Source organism: Callithrix jacchus, chromosome 7, assembly GCF_049354715.1.
Source record: "Callithrix jacchus isolate 240 chromosome 7, calJac240_pri, whole genome shotgun sequence".
NCBI classification, from domain to species: Eukaryota; Metazoa; Chordata; class Mammalia; order Primates; family Cebidae; genus Callithrix; species Callithrix jacchus.
Genome location: NC_133508.1, coordinates 47178416 through 47201566, shown reverse-complemented (window position 1 = coordinate 47201566; position 23151 = coordinate 47178416). Strand labels below are relative to the sequence as shown.

The 23151-nt window shown below is 54.3% G+C and overlaps 1 protein-coding gene and 1 long non-coding RNA gene across 5 annotated transcripts in view; one reads left to right on the top strand and one right to left on the bottom strand.

Moving 5' to 3' along the window:
• Positions 1–23151, bottom strand: part of SPSB1 (splA/ryanodine receptor domain and SOCS box containing 1) — an 80985-nt gene that overhangs the window by 32753 nt on the left and 25081 nt on the right. The gene's annotated exons all lie outside the window — the stretch shown is intronic.
• LOC118155341 (uncharacterized) lies at positions 1217–10336 on the top strand. Of its 2 annotated transcripts, XR_004745715.3 has the most exons (4): positions 1217–1522; positions 4001–4089; positions 8118–8163; positions 9099–10336. It is a non-coding gene; the product is annotated as an uncharacterized LOC118155341 (long non-coding RNA). The 2 variants fall into 2 exon arrangements; XR_004745716.3 differs by lacking the exon at positions 8118–8163.

Sequence of the window (23151 nt, the reverse complement as noted above, 5' to 3'; positions counted from 1 at the left end):
CTCTTTTCTGCTGAGGCAGCAAGACCTGCCGACAAAGCAGGCCACTGGGACCCACGTTTTCACGACACAGCCCCTTACCTCCAAACGCACTTCAGTGAATCACTCAGGTTTAACTATCGGCAGCTGGGCTGGTGGCAGGAATCCGTGTGAAAGTCAGACCGTGGGGTCCGGGCCAGTCCCTGGGGCCCAGGCCAGTCCCCATACACCAGTGTCCCTGCCCTGCCCCTGATCCCCTCCTCTGCTGATTGACAGAACCTCTTCTCTAGGCCCCCAAACGGAAAACCAGACAGGATTGAGTGCCTGCCCAGGGAGAGTCCATCTCCTTTCTTGAGAACAGCTCCTGTAGGGGCGAGGGAACCCGTCACCCTGTGTGCCCTGTGTGCCCTGTGCCTGGCAATGCTAGCTCGTCCCACAGACCATCACCTGGGAGCTTGCTGCAAATGCAGAGTCTCAGGAAACTGCCCCCAAATGGCACCGGCCCTAGACTCCTGGGTGACCTGCGTGACCAGGTGGGTCAGGGCTGTTGGTGGAGGTCCTCCCGAGGTGGGGGCTGGAGGGAAAACACAGGAGAAGGCGGAGGGCTTCCATCCCTCTCCGAGCCAATCCTGAAACACAACTGACTTCAATCAACCACATCTAGAGGCCAACCTGTGTCACGGAAGGAGCAGGCAGCCTCCCGTCCTGTGCCAGGGCCACCAGAGTGGAGGGCGCAGCTGTTGATCCCCTAGCCCAGCCCTTGTAGAAGCCCTCGGGGTCTGGGAAGTCCCTACTGGGAAGAGGGTAGGGCCACCCTGTTGGAGGCCTCCCTGATCTCCACCCTCCAAGCCCCTGACATGCCCTCTCAGCTTCTCCAAAGGTCCCTTAGACACCAGCAGCCGCACCAGCCCTGCTAGTCCTTAAGAGCCACACGCGTTAAAACGACATTCTTATCACTTCGAACAACCCCATCTGATGGGAATCCCATCTGTGCGGGATCTTCCGGGACCCCTCCTCCACGGAGCCTTCCCTGGTTGGCCTCCATTGTGGCCATCTCAGAGCACCTCTCCTTCGGTTCCAAACTTGCCCCGGAATTACCTCAGGACTCTGGTTCCTGCCAGAACCTGGCCTGGCGGTCAGCCCTGAGTCCACAACCTGCCCAAGACCACCCACATGTAGCTGGGCAGTGCGCATTCTCACCATCTCCCGGGAAACTAACAGAGGATCGGAGTTCTCGAATGTTCCAGGCAACTGCCTGGGAAAAGAACCAGGAGAGAAGCCCCTCAGATCCTCCCTCCTGGGGGGAGAATGACAGAAGAGGAGTTTGGGTAGCACCTCTGGAGCCCCTGCCATAGGGCGACCTCCCTGCCGGTTCCCCAGGCCTGCCTTGCCCAGGCTGGGTCAGCCCTGGCCCGAGCGAGCTCTGCCGTCTCCAAGGGGAAGCGGCCCTTGGTTACCACTGGCCTGGAGAACACAGAAGGCAAAACAAACACTGGAGGCCGCTCCCGGCCCAGACTCGCTCCTCACTGCTGGGAACAATTACAAGGTAATCGGCCGGGTTTTCCAGAGTCCTCCAGAACGGGGCCAGGGTATATGCATTCCTGCCCTGCAGCTGCTGCACTCTCCCCAAAACCCCAAGACCCCCTTGTCCCAGTCAGAAAAGCACAGCAGAGCAGGGCAGGAGAGCCCCCCAAAGGCAGAATCGTGGCCCACGCCACCCACGTTTCACAGCCACAAAGTCAAGGAGAGGAGGTAACTCCACCTCAGACCTCAAAAGGTGACACTGAAGACCCCAGCCCTGCCTGCAGGGCCAGGCTCGAAGGCAAAGGCGGCCCAATTCCTTGCCCAGCCCCTTTTCCAGTCATGACTAACTCTCTGGTTCCCAGGCAACTTGTCCTGAAATGAACAGAAACTCACTAGCAAAGGAGAAAGTACACTTCCTCCTGGGCGAGGCCAAGGCTGGCAGGAGAGTGGCCAGAGCAGCATCTGGCTGTGCCCCCTGCTCCCTGCAAGTTCTGTCCTGGGGGCGGGGGCCTTAGGCGCAGCCAGGATAGCCTGGGGATGGATCTCCAAATGCCTCCTGTCACAGCAAACCCAGAGCCCCCAGGGAGTCACCAACCTCCTCCCTCGGGACAGGGTCTCCCCTGGGCAGGGACACCCCAGAAAGGGGTCCTGGGGAGCCGACAGCCAGGGCCTTGGCTGTGTCCCAGGTCTCCATGAGCAGAAGCTTGAGGAAACAGGGTAGGGAAGAGCCAAGTGACACACCCCCACCCAGCCCACCCCACCCACCTCCATGTATCCAGGTCTGGGCTGGGGGAGGAGAGAGGGGACAAGGGACCTGCAGGGAGAGATGCTGGCCCCTGCCGCATCTGAGGACTCAGTGTCTTCCAGGCACCAATTCAAGCCATGCTCTCTTTCCCGAAGCACAGCTCGGGAGGTGGGAGCATCTCCATCCCCGCCTTTTTTGAGAGACAGGCTGCTGACTTGGACAGAGTGTTGGTAGCAGATCCACAGCACTACGCACAGGAAGAGCCGCCAGGTCCCTCTCTTAAGTTACCCCACCCTGCCTCTAAAGGCACTCTTGGGTCCGTTTTTCCCATGCTGGCTTCAGGGGCCCTCCCAGGAGAGAGAGAGAGAGACAGAGCATTGGAGCAAGAGGAGGAGGAATGGAGGCAGGGAGGGGGAAGGTTCATCCTCACGGGCGGCTCTGCAGCCTCGATGGCTGTTGGCTCAGGGCCCTGGTGGCCAGGGTGTCCCCATCAGGAGGGTGGCCTGAGGCTCTGAGCAGGTGCTACCCCCAGAGAGGCACCTAAGTGGGGACCCCAGCCCAGCAAGGCTGGAGGCGCAGCACTCACAGCTGAAGGGCAGAAAAGCCTGCAGAGGGCTGGGGCGTGAGGTTGGGGTGCACTTCTCCCCCACCCCAATCCTTGTCCTGTTCTCCCATCCCCCCAAAGAGGACTTCCTGCCCCCAAACCATAGAGGCCTTAAAGTTAAAACAAGTGAACAGGTTCACTGACTAGGTGGGTAGATGGCTGGCTAGGTGTGAGGTGCTTGCCCTGGCCACACCCCTCCCCTGATTGTGAGGAGCCCTCTCCTTCTCCCTGCTGAGTCCCCCTCCATCCTTGTCCTCTTAGGGGGACATCAGGGCCAACTCCTGCCCTCTAGTCTGCCTCGGCCGCAGAGGGGTGAGGCCGTGGAGCTGGAGCTCATACCAGGGATTAGAGGCTCAGGTCCTGACTTCCATGAGCTAGGAATGTAAATGGATTATTTCTAGGATAACCAGATGGAAACAACCAGAAAAGCCCCACTTTCCCTCTCCTGTAGACCCCTCATCATCTCTTCCCACTGGGACAAGCAGAACTGATGAAGGAGTTTCTTAGAATGCCAGGAGCATCTGGGGCAATGATGCAAGAGAGCGAGCGAGAAGCAGGGTCTGCGGCCGGATGCCAAGGGCCTTGAATGCCACGATAGGGAGTCAGGCCCCAGTGCTGCCGAGCAGCCCCTCTGTGGGGACCAGCGGGCACCAGAAGGGGAGGTGGCGGGTCGGAAGGCTCTTTCCTCAAACTCATCTGCACCACCCTGGGTCTCTGGATGGGGACTATAGAAAGAACCACAAATGGAGATGGAGAGCTAGTGCCCCTTTCCAGGGGGCAATGCAGTGTCACCACCTAATGAAAAGGCACCGAGGGCAGTGGTTCCCTGAACACAGCAACTGATGCCCTTTTATTGTCTCAGAGTGAGGGACCTGCCCAAGTCGGCCAGGAGTTGCATCCTCACTACCCAGTGCTACAGGTGAACTCAGGCAGTGGCCTCCTGCCTCCTGCCCTGCCCCAGACTCTTCCTTGAATGCACACAGGCAGATGATCCCCCACTCCTCGTTCTTTCTTTTGCTTTGGGGGAAGTAGGTAAAGAACCAGGAGGAAAAATTAGATAATTTGTTTTAAGTAAACAGAAAATTCAGAGTGAGTTAACAACCCAAGAAATAACACTTCAAACCCACAGCATTGCTCACTTTCTCCTGCAGAGACGAGAATAAACGCCTACCCTGGCAGACTGCAGAGCAGCACCGAAGATAATGAATACACACGAACAGTCTACAGTTCCCAGCACACAGTAGGTCCTCAAACTGTGTCGGATGCTTACACAGCTCTCGCTCTGCATGGGGCACCTCTGAGTACCCTGTACTTGAAATGTATTAATGCGTTAAGGGTGGCTATTATTATTGTGCACATGACGTTTGGAGGGTAAAGTCTTAACTCCAACGATTATCTTCCAGCTACCGACCAAGGGACCAGAGAACCACAACATTCTTTCTTTCTTGTTTTTTACAGACAGGGTCCTGCCCTGTCGCCCAGGATGGAGTGCAGTGGCATGATCATGGCTCACTGCAGCCTCAACCTCCTGGGCTCAAGTACTCAAGTGATCTTCCTGCCTCAGCCTCCCAAGTACCTGAGACTACAGGCATGCACCATCATGCCCTGCTAGTTTTTTAGTTTTTATAGAGATGGGATCTCACTCAGGCTGGTCTTGAACTCCTGGGTTAAAGCAACCCTCCCACCTTGGAGGGTTGGCCTCCCAAAGAGCTGAGTTTATAGGCATGAGCCACTGCACCGGGCCCCAAAACACCCTCTCTGTCTTTTTTTTTAAAATTATTTTTAAGACAGTCTCGCTCTCTTACACAGGCTGGAGAGCAGTGGTGCAATCTTAGCTCACTGCAACCTCTGCCTCCCAGGTTGAGGTTCAAGCGATTCTCCTGTCTCAGCCTCCCGAGTAACTGGGATTACAGGTGTTCACCACCACGCCTGGCTAATGTTTGTATTTTTAGTAGAGACAAGAGTTTCACCATGTTGGTCAGACTGGTCTTGAACTCCTGACCTCAGGTGTATCTGCCTGTCTCAGCCCCACAAAGTACTGGGATTACAGGGTGAGCCACCGCACCTGGCTCCACAACATTCTTTTAAAGCACAAAGATACCTTAAAGATTACCCAATGAAAATCTTCCATTTTACAAAATGGTGTGTTTTATAGGCCCTGTAGAAAACAACATGGCAAAATACTCAAGACAGAATCGCCTATATGACCCGGTAAAGCCCCTTCTGGGTATACACTCAAATAAATGCAAAGCAGGGCCTTGAACAGACATTTGTACAGCCACGTTCACAGCAGCATGTTCACGATGGCTGAAAGGTAGAAGTGACCTGTGTCCATGGGCAGACGAACAGAGAAGCAAAATGGGGCCCGTCCCAAGTATTACTCAGCCTTCAAACAGGACATTTTGATACAAGCTATATGAGCGAACCTCGAACATGTTATATGAAGTAAAATAAACCAGTCACAAAAAGACAAATACTACATGATTCCACTTACACGAGGTACCGAAGCCGATCAGATTCACAGAGACTGAAAGTGGAATGGTGGTTGCCAGGGGCCGTGGGGAACAGGAATGGGGAGGGAATGACTAACAGGCAGTTTCTGGCGGGGACGATAAGAAGGTTCTGGAGATGACGGCCTGGCCAATGTGGTGAAACCCTGTCGCTACCAAAAAGGTAAAAATTAGCTGGGTGTGGTGTTGGGCACCTGTAATCCCAGCTACTCGGGAGGCTGAGGCAGGAGAATGGCTTGAGCCCGGGAGGTGGAGGCTGCAGTGAGCAACCGCCACACTCCACACTCCAGCCTGAGCAACAGAGCAAGGCTCTGTCTCACAAAATAAAAAAATAAAATAAAATGTTAATTTTATGCTATATGTATTTGCTACAATTGAAAATGCTTTGTTTTATTAAAAAAATAAAAACCTGAGGCATGAAGATTAGGTGATGAAAGGAGTCTCTCTGTCCTGATGCTACTGGGACAAATGCGGAAAGGTGTGAAGGAACGCAGCCAAGCACCGCGGCCAGGCCCCACCTGCCTCTAAGCTGGCCAGCAGCCAGGGTCTCTACCTTGAGCTGTTTCCCCAGGAGCCACGCTGGAGAGGAAAACCAGCTGGGCAGAAGGAGAATGTCACTGTTTATTTGGCTCGTAGGCTCCTTGGGCCTCTTTGCCAACCTCTTTCCTTACCATCGGAATAAACAAAAGAGGACTGTGCTCTTCCCCAGGCCGCTTTGGGGCTCAGCCGACACTGGAGGAGGCTGTGCACAGCAGGCTCACACCACAGGTGCTTCAGGAAGCTTACAAGGAGGGCTGGGGGTGGTGGCTCATGCCTGTAATCCCAGCACTTTGGGAGGCTAAGGCGGGCAGATCACCTGAGGTCAGGAGTTTGAGACCATCCTGGCCAATGTGGTGAAACGCTGTCTGTATTAAAAATACAAAAACTAGCCAGACCTGATGGTGTACACCTGTAGTCCCAGCTATATGGGAGGCTGAGGCAAAAGAATCGCCTGAACTCGGGAGGTGGAGGTTGCAGTGAGCTGAGATTGCGCCACAGTACTCCAGCCTGGGTGGCAGAGCAAGACTCCATCTTAAAAAAAAAAAAAAGAAAAGAAAAAAAAGCTGACAAGAAGACAGAATTGGAAGTAGAGGTGGACTTGAAAAAGGAGATAAATGCATATAAGAGCAAGCCCTAAATGGCTAAGAAGTGGGGATGGGCTGCTGTCTGGGAAGCGACACAGGCTGTGCTGGTCCCTGGGAGCAGACACTGAACAGGGTGGACCAAGGGTCCCACCGAAGAAGGTGGTTCCATGTTTCTCACCATTTTCCCCTGGAGTTTGTACCTGGGAGGCGATTCTTGGACCCTGGGGGTTTGCTGGTCCCTGATGCAGCCCACGAGGGCAGGAGTTCCGTCAGCACTCGCTGGTGGAGAGAACTGAAACCAAGCCTCAGCCACGGTGCCCAGGATGGGTCCAGGGTGCCAGGACCATCCACGGAGGACCACCGCGGCCGATGCCCTCTCCTGCATCTGCCACACTTCCTGTGGTCTCTGTCACCCTCCAAGCGCTCAGGATGCAGAATCAGCTCAAGCTGACTTCAGGCCTGGCCCCTGCAGGAAAAATGCTCTTCCAAGATCATGGCCTCCTAATCGATAAATTGAATGGGACCAAAAAACAAGCATCTTCTCTGCCTCTCAACTGTGTTTGAAAATATCATGCCCTTGACCTGAAATGCTCCTAGTTTCGTGACAGTATGTGACTCACTCTCTAAGGTTCTGTCACAGCTCCTCTGCCATTCTTCCTGTTCCTTACACAACAGATGTTTTTGGGGGTCTCTCCCTATACAGGGCCTCCCTCCGTAGGCTCCTTTGCTCTCATGACCCCAGGGATTGTTGCCTGTGAACTTGACCTGTCCATCAAATAGCATCTTCCCAGCGGTGACCGTGCCCTTGACTCACACATCCCCTGTAGCCTAAACAGCCCCCGCCCAGCCTCTATATTGCTGCCAGTTTCTGTCATCGACTTCCAGTTCACCCAGATTCAAACCCATCTCCCTGGATTTCCCTGGATTCCTTCTCTTCTTGGTTTCCCACATTAGCGCCCAATGTTTTTTTTTTTTTTTTTTGAGATGGAGTCTCGCTCTGTCACCCAGGCTGGAGTGCAGCGGTGTGATCTTGGCTCACTACAACCTCCACCTCCCTGGTTCAAGTGATTCTCCTGCCTCAGCCTCCCGAGTACCTGGAACTACAGACACCCACCACTACCTGACTAATTTTTTGTATTTTTAGTAGAGACGGGGTTTTACCATGTTAGCCAGGATGGTCTCGATCTCTTGACCTCATAATCTGCCTGCCTCAGCCTCCCAAAGTGCTGGGATTACAGGGGTGAGCCACCTTGCCGAATGCTGTAAATTCCTCCCTCCATAATTGCTCAATCTCACCTTCACTCTCACTGCCCACACTGGCGAGGCCATCGCAAGGGTTTCCAAGTCTCTTACATCTCAGCACACTCAAACAAATCTTCCTAAAATCATTGAGATTTTTTTTGAGAGGTAGAGATGGGGTCTCACTATGTTGCCCAGGCTATTCTCGAACTCAAGCAGTCCTTCCCCCTTGGCCTCCTGAAGTGCTGGGATTATAGGCATCAGCCAACTCGCCTGGCTGAGGGTTTAATTTTGAAAATCTGTAATTCAAACATGTATAAAAACTTCATGTATTTTTAACATTCAAGCTCTCAACATTTGACACGTTTGTTTTTGGTCCTTTTATTGCACAATAGCCAGAGGATTGGAACAGACAATACAGAGAAAAAGCAAATGCAAATGGTAAGTAAACCTGCAGGAAAAGAAGCTCAACCTCCCATGGAGACAAAGGGACATAAAAGAAAAGCAGTAGTGAGATCGCACGTACGTTGCACCCTCCGTGTTGCTACAGAGTCAATACAGAGACGGTGCCTTCTGCCTACAGGAAGTGGAAAACAAGTACCCTCGTGGCTGTGGGATCTGAATCCCACAGCTTTGGGGAAACGAACGGGCAACTGATCCAGCAATTCCATCCCTGGTGCATGAGCCCGTAAGAACAAGAGCGCCGGCGGGGTGCAGTGGCTCACGCCTGTATTCCTAGCACTTTGGGAGGCTGAGGCAGCTCACCTGAGGTCAGGGGTTCGAGACCAGCCTGGCCAACATGAAGAAATCCTGTCTCTACTAAAAATACAAAAAATTATCCAGGCATGGTGACATGTGCCTGTAATCCCAGCTACTCAGGAGGCAGAAGCAGGAGAATCGCTTGAACCCAGGAGGCAGAGGTTGCAGTGAGCCGAGATGGCGCCACTGCACTCCAGCCTGAACAACGAGTGAAACTCCATCTCAAAAAAGGAAAAAAAAAAAGAACAAGAGCACCAGTAGCAGGAGATCCATAAAAGGGTGTTTACGATAGAGATGTGGCCACTTCTTGCCACTCCAAATCAAGTGCATCGCCGAAGGTCACTCAGGCAGATCGCCCCGATATGTCTGCACCATGAACCATCATTATGCAGCAATTAAAAAGAAGAGGTGGAACCACATCAGTAAGCCTGGAGACACTTCCACAAACATTCAGCAGGAAGAGCAGCAGAGAACATGAAAGGAGAGCCCAGTCTAATCAAACAGTGGCATCCTCAAGATGCAGACGTACGGGTCGGTGTTGGCAGGGGGTGTGAAATATTCTGGGTGCATCATCCTTCCATAAAAGGTTTATGTTGTTTTTTTTTTTTTTTTTTAAGTACGTAAAAAAAGACCCAGAAAATTACAAGCGTTGGCAAGGATGTGGAGAAACTGGAACCTTTGTGTATCATTGATGGAAATGCAAAACGGCATAGCCTGCTGGACACAGTCAGTGGTTCCTCAAAAAACTCACAATGGAATGAGCCTACCATCCCGCGGCTCAACACTACTCAACTGCATGTCTTAAATGGTTAAAATGGTAAATTTTATGTTTGTATTTGTATATGTTACCATGATTTTTAGAAGAAGTTCAGAAGGACATCAGTTTGGGAAGGGAGAGAGAAAGGACAGGAGGAAGGGATGGGGACAGGCAAACCCAAAATACTCCCCTGAATGTGTGGTGAAGTTAGGGATACATGTATCTGCATCACAGGGTCAGCTGGCAGGATATTACCATGGTTTCCTTGGGGTGGTAGGAGTGAGAGATTGGCAAATCTTTATAATTATTATTTTTATTGTTATTATCTTTTGAGATGGAGTTTCGCTCTTGTTGCCCAGGCTGGAGTGCAGCAGCATGATCTTGGCTGGCTGCAACTTCCGCTTCCTGGGTTCGAATGACTCTCCTGCCTCAGCCTCCCAAGTAGCAGGGATTATGGGCACGCACCACCACACCTGGCTAATTTTGTATTTTTAGTAGAGATGGGTTTAAGCGTGTTGCCCAGGCTAGTCTTCAACTCCTGACCTCAAGTGATCTGCCGGCCTCAGTCTCCCAAAGTGCTGGCATTACAGTCTCAGCCACCATGCCTGGCCTGGTACATCTTTATGTGTACATATCAGGTGTCATTCAGATTCTTCTCAATGAGCAAGCACTAGCAATTATTTAAGCCACCCATCTCCAACAAACTACAGTGAGAAGAGACACCTTGTGTCCTCGGAATGGAGGTAACAGACCCACGCGGATGGTCACGGTTCCCTTTTCCTCTTTGCAAAAACATGTGGTCACCTGCTCCTGAGCCACTCTGAACCCACTGTCCTGTCATCCACAGCAGTTTTCTCCCTGGGCTCTAGAAATCAGTCCCAAAAAAGATTCCAGCAGCCTCACAGTGTCAAAGTTTTGAGAAGAAGTGTCTGTAGAGTCACACTACCCACAGAATGTTCTCTTCTACCTCCACACTCAAGCCCACCATCTCCATGACCCACTGCCATCTGTCCAAGGCAGAGGTCTGGGAGGTCTCCTGGGCTCCAGCAGTAACTTCCTTTGTCGTTGTGGTGTTGTTATTTTTGAGACTAGGTCTCACTCTGTCACCCAGGCTGGAGTGCAGTGGCGCGATCTCCACTCACTGCAACCTCCCCATCCTAGTTCAAGGGATTCTCCTGCCTCAGCCTCCTGAGTAGCTGGGACTACAGGTGCATGCCACCATGCCTAATTTTTGCATTTTTTTTTTGTAGAGATGGGGTTTCACCATGTTGGTCAGCTGTCCAGCACTATCTTTTGACAGGTGGCCTCGCCGATCTTCCCAAATGCTCTCTCCCCTACTCCCTTCCTGGGACCCTCTCCCCTGACCTATCCACCACCATGTGCCACCTCCCCTGACATCTCCATCATTGCCCTCAAGCCCTTGGCATGAAGTTCATGGACTGAGACTCCCACCCCTGTCCACCCATCCAGGATCTCGCCTTTCCTCCCCTCTCCAGCTGCGTCTCCCCCGACCCACAAACCCCTCACCTGGTGGCACCTGAGCCCCATGCAGACTGAACTGCCTGCATTGCTTCATACAACTGTCCTCAGGTGTCTTCAAGTCTCCCCCTTGGGAGGCCTTCCCCGCCACCCCACCCCCCACGCGAGCTCCTACACATCTGCCAGAGTTCTGGCAAGTCTTTCTGCCCTTGACTGGCAAATTCCAGCGAGTGCAGGGTCCACCCCTGTCAGGGCAAAGCACTGGTTTTCTCTTCTTTTTTAGAAATGGAGTCTCGCTCTGTCACCAGGCTGGAGTGCAGTGGGGTCACCTCGGCTCACTGTAAACTCCGCCTCCTGATTCAGCTGCCTCAGCCTCCCAAGTAGCTGGGACTACAGGCACACATCAGCACACTCAGCTAATTTTTGTACTTTTAGTAGAGATGGGGTTTCACCATGTTGGCCAGGCTGGTCTTGATCTCCTGATCTTGTGATTTGTCTGCCTCAGCCTCCCAAAATGCTGGAATTACAGGTGTGAGCCACCGTGCCTGGCCAGAGCAGTGGTTTTCAACCAGGGTGATTTTACCACCCTCCCTTCTCTACTCCAGGACATTTGACAATGTCTGGAGACACGTTTGGTGGTCACAATTTGGGGTAGCGTCTGGTGGGTGGGGGCCAGGGACGTTGCTAAATGCCCAGCAATGCCCAGCACAGGCCCCACACGGACAATTCCCCTGCCCTATGGCAACAATGCCACAGCAGTGCTGGGAAGCCTCGACGCAGAGTGTGCTTTAGGTGAAAGGATGCAGGGTATTCCTGGGACAAAACCATCTTTGTGTGCCCAGAAGCACTACCTAGAACCCAGCACCTGCAACCCGGGGTCAACTCCCTGGCTCTCCCAGGCCAGAAGGGAGGCGGTCAGCGGGAGCTCCGTGCTGATTCCAACTCGCTCATCAGCCTCTGGGTTACCCTGAATGAGACGTTTACCTCTCTGGGCCTTAGAGTCCCTGCTTATAAAATAAAGCGTTGAAAGAAATCAGCTCTTCCCAAAGTGGCCTTGACAGAGTCGTAAAGCACTTGAAATCATTTCTGAGTGGGAGGAAACATTTATCCCCTTCTAGAGAGTCACAAAGTGCATCAGCATCTTAAAGACTCTGGGAAGTCCTGCAAGGCAGAAACTCAAGGGTTCTGTTCAACTGCAGCAGTTCCCAAACTTGAAGAACAGGGACACTTCCTGGAGCACATCTTTGCAAACACCGTGAGAGACGGCAGTCTGGAGGACCTCCACATGTCTCTGGGCTCAGCAGCTTCAAGACTTTATTGATGAGCCAGGCCCCCCTCCTCCCTTGGCCCCTGTACGGAATCCTCCACACAGCACGTTCATCTGGCTCTAAAGGAGGGGGTGTCAAGGTGTGCGGCAGAGCTGAGATGTTTACCATGTGACATAATGGTTGTTCATCACCTGCTCCAGCTAAGCAAACTCTCTGAAAAGTCCACGCCATGCCCCCGAAATCCTCCCAAAGTGTAAATGTGATTGGTGCACTCCATTCACGAATCCAAAGTCAGGGGCCTGCACTTTGGTGAGAAACTGAGGCTGGTCCTAGGCCCCATTAGGGCCCGTCCTCTTAAATCTAGACTAGGGTTGGCCAAATTACACCCAGAGGCCAAATGTGGCCCACTGTCTACTTCTGGAGGTGAAGCTTTATTGGCACACAGCCAGGCTCACGGTTTACATGTTGTCTGTGGCTGCTTTCACTCTACAAACAGAGCCGAGTCGTTATGGCAGACACCATGAGGTCTACCAAGCCTCAACAGTTACCATCTCACCCATGTGCTGACCATGGTTGAGACCCTGGGAAATGGTGAAGAAACAGGGGTCAAATCTCTCCCCGAAACTCCCCCAAGACTGCTGTATGGGCTCAAGTGCTTGGATCCAGGTGCACTGGGGTGGCCAGCTGCTCTTCAAACACAGACAGATGCTGCTGTCTGCCCAACCTGTGCCCAACCCTGCCCTCCCCATCCGCCTGCTCTGCCTTGTAAGGTGCATTCCCCATGGTGCAGCCTTTCCCGGACCCCTGGTGACACCCGCTTCCCTTTACACACCAGAACCTCATCTCCAGCAGCTATCATCCTCTGACTGGCGATCGACTTTTAAGCACGTACCCGCTGAAGACATATACACTCATGCGTATGTGATACTCACATGCTTCTGTATCAATAGATTACATGCATTATGAAACACACATCCCCAAAATAGAAATGAAACTAGATGAGATAAAAATAGCTACCAATTTCTGCCCACATTGGGGTGGATCTTCCTATGAGTGGCTGCTCTGGATGCTATGGGCTTAGAGGACCACCTGGGACCCTCGGAAGCGCTGCACTTGGGTAGAGGGGGTGGTGCTCGTCTCTTCCTCAGGAAACGACAGGAGATGCATCTAAGAAAGAGGAACCATCCCAATGCCCGCCCTGAGCACCTGCCCCTAAGCCATGACCCCCCAGTTCAAGAGGTCTGAAGTTCCTGGGACCAAGTTCTTCTCCAATCTGGAAGACTGGAAAGGGCTGTGAACAGGAAAGAAGGGGTTAGGGTCCCCCCACCCACCGCCACCAAAAAAAGGCGCCAGCTGCTCCCCTGGCAGCAAACACCCTGGTGTATCCAGGGGGATTTTTGTGTTTTGACTCAGAGGCAGTAAGTCTTTCAGTTAATCCAGCGCAGACTAAACTGCAGGAATGAGAAAGCCCCTCAGGAGCGGCGGGCTCACCATGTCTGCTCGGCCAGTGGGAGGGAAGATGGCTGATGATCAGGCTGCTGTTTTTCTATGGAGGCAGCTGACCAAGGTGGCTTCCTTCTGGAAGGTGGCATAGGAGCCACCGCAAGGCCCCCAGCTCCTTGGGGCTCTCAGACTCTCAACTCACCTTCTACTTGGAGCCCACCCAGCCCAACCACCAGGGAGAACATTCGGCCACATGCAGACAGCGACCCCGGTGGTCTTGAGGTGAACCTCCCACCTCCATGTCCCCTCTGGTCATGCCTTTAGCCTCTGTGCCTGGGCAGTGTGAAGGGACTCCTCCGACACCACCCACTGACTTTTCTGTGGCCCCTTCAGAGACTCCAAGAGCTTCCACGGCGTCAGGTCTGCCTGGCCCCGGGTTTCTCTACCTCCACTGCACAGGGAGACTGAGGATCAGAAAAGCAACCTGCCCAGCCTTCCAGGTGGTGCTGGGAACAAACACAGATCTTTCCAAGGGTCCTGCAGAATGGTTCTTTGTTATTCAAGAAGTCTTCTCAGGAGCATCAGAGCCCCAACCAATGAAAGGCAGGGAAGAGTAAACTCAGCCCCACTGAGAGCATTCCACCTGACCTCCCCACGTAGCAGCTGGCCCAGCCAACCTCCAGGGGACAGATGGACGCAGGGGTAGAGTGGGACAGGTCATTCGGACCTCAGGGAGCCCACATTCCTCCCGGCCAGGACCCAGGACACTCTGTCAGCTCCTTCCCCCATGCTCTTCTGCCTGCACCACTGGCCTTTTGGCTCTTCCTGGCACCTGCCAAGCTCCTATCTCAGGATCTCTGCCCTTCCCACGCCCTCTGCCTGGTTCTGGGCACACAGGACCTGAGGCCCCAGGTAGCTGTTCCCCAACTTCCCTCAGGGCTCTGCTCCGAGGTCACCATGTCACCAAGGCGTTTCTCAGCCATCCTGCCCAAGTGGCAAACGTCCTCTGTCCCCGTGCCACACTCTGAGCTTCCCCACGGAACTTCACAATGACGTTCACTTGGTTATCTACTTAAGGCCTGTCCCCCATGAGAGCACAGGGGCTGGTACTCGGTCTTATTCACACTGTGTCTCGGGGCCTTTTACAGAGTAAGTGCTGGGTACGTGCCTGCTGAGTAACTCTCTGTTCCACGGTGCCACCTGCCCATACCACCATGTTCTGCAGAAACACCACTCCCATGAAAGCAGGGCCTAGGGTCTCCCACATCACTTTCCTGAAAAGGTGGGCAGGCATCCGTCTCTCTGTCCCCGACCTGCTATGGAATCTTCCCCACTGGATCCAAAGCTCTCCTGGCCCAGGTCAGCCCTGCAGGGACCTCATTCCGTGAGAACTCAGTCCCCAGAGGTGGCAAGAGCTCCATGCTACACAGCCCAGACCATCCCTAGCATGCAGGGCTGGTGAGACCCAGGGAGCGGGGACAGCTCTCCACCTGCACTGGCGGAGGTAGGGGACAGGGGCATTGGCTCCGGCCGGATGGCAGAGCACAGGTCTTGGACGCCCAGTGCCCTGGCTGGGGGAAGCCCAGCCTGCAGTGGGAGCAGAGGAAGCTTTGTCTAGCTCCACATGCCGAGCTCTGGGGTCCCAGCTTCCAGCGAGTGCAGCCACTGTGCCCACACTGGCTGTCCATTCAGGAGGCAGCAGCCAGCGAGTGTCTCTGCCTCCCGATGGGGCTTCCCACCCACTACAGACCCGCTCGCAAGTGCCTCTGATCCACCAGCCCACCAGGCCAGGTGTCCCCGCTCTCACACCCCACTCCGTTTTCCTAAAAAGAATGTGTCTGGTCTGAATCTGACAAGACCATGCTGGCTCCATGGCACAAGGAACAGGCTTGTCCCAAACACAACTGTCTGGCTGGTTTGTGAGAGCTCTCAGAACACAGCTCTCAGAAGTCCAGGGCCACAGGGGTTTTCATCACAGCAAGCTGTGGCTCGGAGGTGGCTGCGCTCATTCCCAGAGAGAGTCTGGGCTCCAGGAGACACAGGCTGGCCACCACCTCCCGCCAGGAGCCACACACAAAGTGCCCTTTATGGGAACAAGACAGGCCAGGTGCTGGCAGTTTCAGCCTCAGGGAAACCCAGGTTAGGGTTTTCTCTGAGGGCACAACCAGGCTTTTGTCTTGACTCCCCTCCCTACCCAAGCTAATTTCCGCATCGGACATACTGAGTCCTGGGCCCACTGCCCTCCACCAACCCTCCAGAGTCTGGGCACAGAGAGACACCATGGAGGACAGCAACGGACCTGTACCAGGCACCAGACACCCTCACAGTCCTCATCACAGCCTCACTGAGGACCTACCATGTGCTGAGCCACAGGATAGGGGTGGATCTCACTGCAGAGCAGAGCCGCAGACGGCACACCGCTAGCAGCTAATCAGGACAAAATTCATTGATGTCACCAAGAGCTGTGAGTCCCACTATGTGCTGGCTCCATGTGGTGGTAAGGACAAAGTCCCTCCCATCTGGGGCCCATTCCAGCTGCATCAAAGGCGTCTACTTACTGGATGAGAAAAACAAGTGATTAGCTACCAGAAATATGGGTCACCAGTCTGGCATGCAAAAAAGAAATGGACTGAAAAACCTAGAAAAACAGGTGTGAGCTGCCAGGCACGGTGGCTCACGCCTGTCATCCCAGCACTTTGGGAGGCTGAGGTGGGAGGATAATGAGGTCAGGAGTTCAAAACCAGTCTGGCCAATATGGTGAAACCATGTCTCTACGAAGAATACAAAAATTGGCCAGGAGTGGTGGCGCATGCCTATTGTCCCAGCTAGTTGGAAGGCTGAGGCAGAAAAATTGTTGAACCCGGGAGGCAGAGGTTGCAGTGAGCTGAGATCGTGCCATTGCACTCCCGCCTGGGAGACAGAGTGAGACTGTTTCAAAAAAAAAAAAGTAAAGAGGGGTGACTGTGACGGAGAGACATCCGCTGCCCCCAGGATGGGTTCCTCTGCCAAAGTTTGGGCTGTCAAGGAGAGCTTTGGGTAGTCACCTGCACATGTCCCACCTCCTTGAGGCCTGCACCCTGGCTCTCTTTGCTGCAGGAAAAGACCCCTGGAATTTTGCATGGGCCACAGACAGGAAGGGATGGGAGAAGGCCCTGGTTCCAAAGTCCCGCCTGATGCAGCCCCTGCTGTCCGTGGACAACAGCAGTAGAAATGTATTCCTCACCACCCTGGAAGCTAGCAGCAGAATGACATGGCATCGTCTCCCTGAGGCCCAGAGGACCAGCCACCTGGAGGTCCTCCAAAGGCTGAAGCCCCAGAATCTGCCCAGCATGGGCTCTCGTTGCCTAAAGATGCACCGGCAGCCAAGGGTGAGACCGTCTCCATGCGGGCAGGCACATCTGGCATCCTCCCTTCTCCGCTTTGTTCACATCTGGATCCCACGAAGACTAAACACTGAGCTCCAATGAAGCCCCTGTGTGTGGACAGGGCTCCAAGCCCCGCCATGAGGGCAGCATGATCCACCACTGGCTTCTGACCTTCAAGGTCAGCCTTGGTACCCAGCACCAGGGTGAGCATTTTGAGATCCCCTGAGATCTCTGCCAACGACTCCGAGGGAGGCTCCACAGCCAGCCAGGGGGAGATGTGGAAAGTCCCCAGAGACCCCACAGAGGGCACATCCACTGCTGAGCGCCCTGCCAAGGGGCTGGGACCAGAGAGGGGCCCCCCTCAGCTCAGTGGGAACTAGTCTGTTTCATCCAGACCCTCGAAGCTGCCAGCCCAGCCCGGGCACTCCATGAGAGTGGAAAGGCCAAGCGCTGGGACAGAGCCCCCATGGACACCCCTCTCCAGCACGGCAGCGGGAAGGAACGTCCGGCAGGCGGCTGTGGAGATGGCAAAGTCCTTGAAGGCCAGAGCTGGGGAGGGGTGGCCACCCAGCCCGTCTACCACCAGCATCAAAGAGTGACAGCCAGACACTGTCACTGTGGGGAAGGTCACATCTGGGTCAGTGCTGGCGGCACGGGAAGGGAGTGACCTGTTTCCAAGGCCCATTCAGGAACCTCCCTGCGAGCCCAGACGTCTGACACAGCCAGACAACAAAAGAAAGAGTCTGAGAAGAGCATCCGGGCGGGTGGAGCGGGTGCGGGCTGGAGGTGTCTGGTGACCTAAGGCGGTGCTTCCCTCCGCTGACCATCAGACCGGTCAGAGCAAGACCCAATCTCCAAGTCACTTTCCCTCTCCAACACCTGCCACCTTGTATGCTGGCTCTCCTGAGCCTCCAGAATATTCTAGTCACAGTGGAACCTGCAGGGGGTCCTGGACTGACTCTCCCCAGCCCACCTCCCACCTCTGTCCGGCAATGATGCCACTTTTCAGAGGCCTGAAAGAAAACTCATCAGCGACGAATCCTAAGCCCTCATCATGATGCCGTATCTCCTCAATGAACCATCAGATTAGGGCTTTCAATGTCTCTGGCCAAGAGCCCAGTAGACAACAGGCCATGCAGGTGAGCAGGTGCCTCTCGGGACAGGAATAACAATAGAGTTGCTGAAAACGTTCAGAAATGAGAGACAGGCACAGGCTTTGGAGCTGACAACCCTGGGTTCTAATCCCGGCTCTGCCCTTACCTGGCTATAACCTGAGAGACTTTCCAAATCTCAGTTTCCCCACCTGCAAACCAGGAAAATTAACCCCATCTCACTGGGACAATGTGGGGATGAGATGAGACGATGCTGGTACCCCACTCAGCCTGGTGCATTTTTAAGTGCTGGTTAAAGAGAAGCCACAGAGAGGAGTCCAAGACAAAGAGGGAGCCAGCCTCGACCACCAGGAGCTAAGTCCTGGGAATATGGGTGGTTAATAAAGAGCCCTTCAAGCCTCTTACAGGATGGGTGCTCAGGGAGTGCACAGATCTACGTCACCTGCCAGGGGTGGTTCCCAGGTACACATCCACTGGGGAGGGCTGTGGCCCATCTGTAAAACAGACATCGTAGTTGTTCTCTATAAGGTTAGAGGTGACTGGAGAGCCCAGAGCAGGATCACTCATCAATGGCACCTCTGTGTATTCATCTCACTGCTGTCATATTCCCCAGCCCTGCTCTGCCCATAAAACACCATCCAAGATGCTTCTGCCGCTGAAGAGCTTCTCCCGTGATCTCTGCGGTGCCCCCGGCCAGCCTCCCAGCCTCTCAGAGTCCTCCTCCCGGGCCGGCTCAAAGTCATGTGATCCACATCTTAAGATCTCTGCCATCAGGCTGGTCCTGGGGTCAAGGGCACATGACAGTGACAATCAGCAGCATATTTGAAAAAAAAAAAAAAAAAGATGGTAAAGCTCATGGTCGCCAGGTTTCAGATGTGAAGAAATACAGCATTAGTGAGCTGTGACTCCCTCACTGACTCATCAGCCTCTCAAATGCCCTCTTCCCCGTTCTGAGCTGAATCACTGGCACACAGTAAGTGTTCAGTAAAGGTCTGGAGAACAGAGCTGCTGAGACACTTCTCATCGGGCACCAAGGTGATGAACAGGTCAGGACAAGTTAACACAAAATCCCACAGGATCTGCTCTCTCCCAAGAAAGGGCCCTGGAGCTCGGAGCCCACCCCCTGCCATTGGGCCATCTAGAGCACCAACACACACACATGCTTTCTCTGTAAGGAGCTCTTACTTCACCCTGGATGTGCCACCAACCCAGAAACTTGACGCTTGCAGGAGTCAGCTAAGCCCAAAGAATGTAAATGTTTAAGGCCCACCGCCTGGGATGCCTCTTCTGCCAGACTAAACTAAGAAGGTTTCAGAGCTTTTTCCAGCTTTGTATTTTTGGGGGATTTTTTGGTTGTTGTTTTCTTTGGGGGGAGCAGAGAGGAGGAAAAGGCTGAAAGGGAAAAAGAACTATTTCCAGTACCTGTAATTACACGGCTGCTTTTTCCAGCCAGAATCTCCCGCAGAGCACCTCCCACTGCCTTGGTCTGGAGAGTGGCAACCAGGGACTCAGGAGCACTTTGAGAAGGGGAGGGGCCTTCCACTGGAGCCTGCGGGGTTTGGCCCTTCCCTATCCAGCCAGTCTTTCTTTCTTTGTTTTTTTTTTTTTTTTTTTGAGACAGTCTTGCCCTGTCGCCCAGGCTGGAGTGCAGTGGGGCAATCCTGGCTCACTGCAACCTCTACCTCCCAGGTTCAAGCAATTCTCCTGCCTCAGCCTCCCAAGTAGCTGGGACTACAGGCATGCCACCACGCCTGGCTAATTTTTTTGTATTTTTAGTAGAGATGGGGGTTTCACCATGCTGGCCAGGCCAGTCTCGAACTCCTGACTTCGTGATCCACCTACCTCGGCCTCTCAAAGTGCTGGGATTACAGGCGAAAGCCACCGTGCCCGGCCCAGGCCAGCCTCTCATGGCCAGAGCTCACTCTAACTCTATCCTGCTAAACCCGGCACAGGATGCTGTGGCTTCCAAACCACTACCAGAGACATAAATTCAAAATCCCCCATGAGGAAACAAAACAAGGAGCCACCCTCCGGGCACCTTCAAAAGGAAGGTCGTGCCAGCCAGAGCCCAGAGAGGTGAGCCCACGGTGCAGTCAGGACCCTAAGTCACCAGGATACAGCAATGTCTAGGAAATGACTAGAGATGTGGGGCAAGTCAGTCTCTCCTGCTCCACTGCTCCAAGTACCTGCAAAACGGAAGGGACTGCGTGCTTCCTCTGTGTATCCAGGAATAGGTTAGAGGCGAGGAGCAAGACTACTGTATAAAAAACATCGCAGGAGCAGCGTGCTGTGGAATGCCAAGAGAAAGGGCTTCTCCTGGCCATCGGGGGTGGGGGGTTCCCAATCAAATGGGGCAGTGGGGTCACCCCACATCTGCACACACCTGGGGCAGGGCAGGGGGAGGAAAGGTGAAAGGAGGCCTGGGGCAGGGCAGGGGGAGGAAAGGTGAAAGGAGGCAAAGCCCCCTGGAGCTTTAAGCCATCTGGCTGGGGTGGAGGAGGTGACACAGACACAGAGGGCAGTCCTGGTCCAAGACGCAGTCATGGCTGCTGACCGCCCTGCAGTCTGTCTTGAACAACCCCCGCCTAGAACAATGCTTGGCACACAGTGGGCGCTCCACAAATATTTGTAGAAGGAAGTTTCTGCCATGCAAATTTAGGAGGAAGGCAAAAGAAACTATAGCGGAGGGTGGGGCCGGTAAGAAGCAGACGCTTAGACACCTGGGGTCCCTGGCAGGCAGCCCTGAGCAGGTGAGTCTGGCTGCACACACAGCAGGAGTCACCTGGCCCAGTGGGTTCAAAGCACAGACTCCCCTCCACCCCTCTGAGAAGTCAAAGGTCCTGCCTCTGACCCCAGGGACCATGCCTGTGGGTGGTCAGCTCAGCGGCCAGCCATGGTCCTCCCAGGAAGTCTGGAGCTGGATGCTTGGGGCCACAACAGGTAGGGAAGCTGCTTCTCACCTGGGCCAGGTAGAGGGTGGCTGGGCCAGCAGCTCCAGTGGCCACAGGAACAGTAGGTGTGGATGTGAGCGCTCACTCAAAGGCTCATGGAACCAGTCACACCACCACCCCAGGCCAACTCCCTGCAGTGCCCTCCCCTCACTGCAGCAGACCTTTGGGGGCTGCTCCGCGCATTGCAGATCTGGACGGGCCGGACAGGCCAGACGGCAGGCTTAGCCTCCTGCGGCATCCTCTGCATCAGCCAGAAAGGAACATCAGCAACCAAGAGACACGGCATGCATAAGGCCGGAGAGCCAGACCCAAGCGCTCCTCATCTCTTCCACTTGACTTCAGGGGGAGCAGCGGCCCAGGAGTCCCACAAGGAGGGCATGGGGACAGCAGGGCCTGGGGGCCTCTCCTCCCACCCCTGTACTTTGAGGGGGGAGGAGGTAGGAGGGAGAAGAAGGAAGAAGGGGAGCAAAGCACCTGACCTGAGCTGGGCTGGGTGTGTTCCCCGCCTCAGTGAGCAACATGGCACGGCCAAGGTGGTGCACATGTCCACAGACTGACCCGCAGACCACAACTCTGCCTGTCTTGGTGCCCTCCCTGTGCCACCCCCTGGCCCCCTTCACCTCCCAGGTCCTACCTCTTCTTTTGTTGTTGTGGTTTTTTTGTGTGTGAGACAGAGTCTCACTCTGTCACCCAGGCTGGAGTGCAGTGGTGCGATCTCAGCTCCCTGCAACCTCCGCCTCCTCCCAGGTTCAAACAATTCTCCCACCTCAGCCTCCCGAGTGGCTGGGATTACAGGTGCATGCCACCAGGCCTGGCTAATTTTTTGTATTTTTAGTAGAGACAGGGTTTTGCCATGTTGCCCAGGCTGGTCTTGAACTCCTGACCTCAGGTGATCCTCTAGCCTCAACCTCTCAAAGTGCTGGGATTACAGGTGTGAGCCACCGTACCCGGCCCTACCTCATCTTTAGGACTCACTGCACACCCCAGGCTAGGCTCTTCCTTTGTCACCCTGTAATACATTCACCAGCTCATGGCTCATAGTTCCCCACTATATGGAGTCAGTCCTTGGGGATAGGGACTCCTCCTGCTGTGTGTCCAGAGCCTTCATTTTGAAGGTGCCTGGAGGGTGGCTGCATGTTTTTGTTTCCTCGTGGGGGATTTTGAATTTATATCAGTGGCAGAGGCCCTGATCTGAGTGAGCTGCCTGAATTGTTGAACAGACAACAGAACAATCCTCTGAATGGTGGAAACAGCTGCCTTGAGGCACCAGCCACAGTCTGGCTTTGGTCCAACCTGCATGATTCTGCAAGGTAATTCTCACGCCCATTCTTACAGATGGCTCACTCTCACTCTCATAGGTGGAAACTGAGGTGCAAAGAGGCTGAGTAATTTGTCCAGGATCCATGTCGGAAGCCAGACTCCAAACTCAGGTCTTCCCTGGATGCTAGAAACCTGGGCGTGGAGGAAGGAGGGTGGCCTTGGGGACAAAGAAGAACATGGCAGGGTGGCTCCATGGGCCATAGGACAGGATGCTATCCCCATTCTGTCTGTCCCCAAGGCAGCCCGGATGCTGTGCCTCAGGCAGGGTTCTACAGTGTCTGCCAAGAAAGAGCAAGGAGGTAGAGGCCAGAGAGAACGACTAGCAAGGGAGGCGTGGGTGGGCAGAGACCCAAGCGGCAGGGGACCTGTCACTGCTCTGCTGCCGGCTACGTCCCTGGTGGAGGATCTGGGGGCATCACAGGCCTCCGGGTGCCCACGCCCACCTTCCACCACTGCTTGCTGTCAGCCCAGACCCCAGGGCCCCGCCCTCACTGGGCCACAGGAAACGTCATCTCTCCTCAAGCTGCAGCTTCCCAGAACAGTCACCGAGTTTCCCCGACCTGTCCAGAAGGGGGAATGAGGGAAGCTGCATCCTCTCCCCACCTGGTTCTGTCCACCCAGCTTCCTCTGGCTCCACAGATGCTCGGGCCGAGCCTGGCACACAACAGCACCTAACAAACTTGCCAAGTGAATGGAAGGCCAAGGAAGCAAGACACTCCCACTGAAGCGACCAGCCAATCTGCAGGGGCTCAAAAAAAAATGATCGGTTCCCTCGCCACCAGAAATCACCTACATAAGGCTCTGAAACTGTCTTTTCTCGCCAGGCACAGTGACTCATACCTATAATCCCAGCACTTTGGGAGGCCAAGGAGGGTGGATTGCTTAAGCTTAGGAGTTTGAGAGCAGCCTGGCAACATGGCAAAACCCCATCTCTACAAAAAATACAAAAAAAACCAATTAGCTGGGTGTGATAGT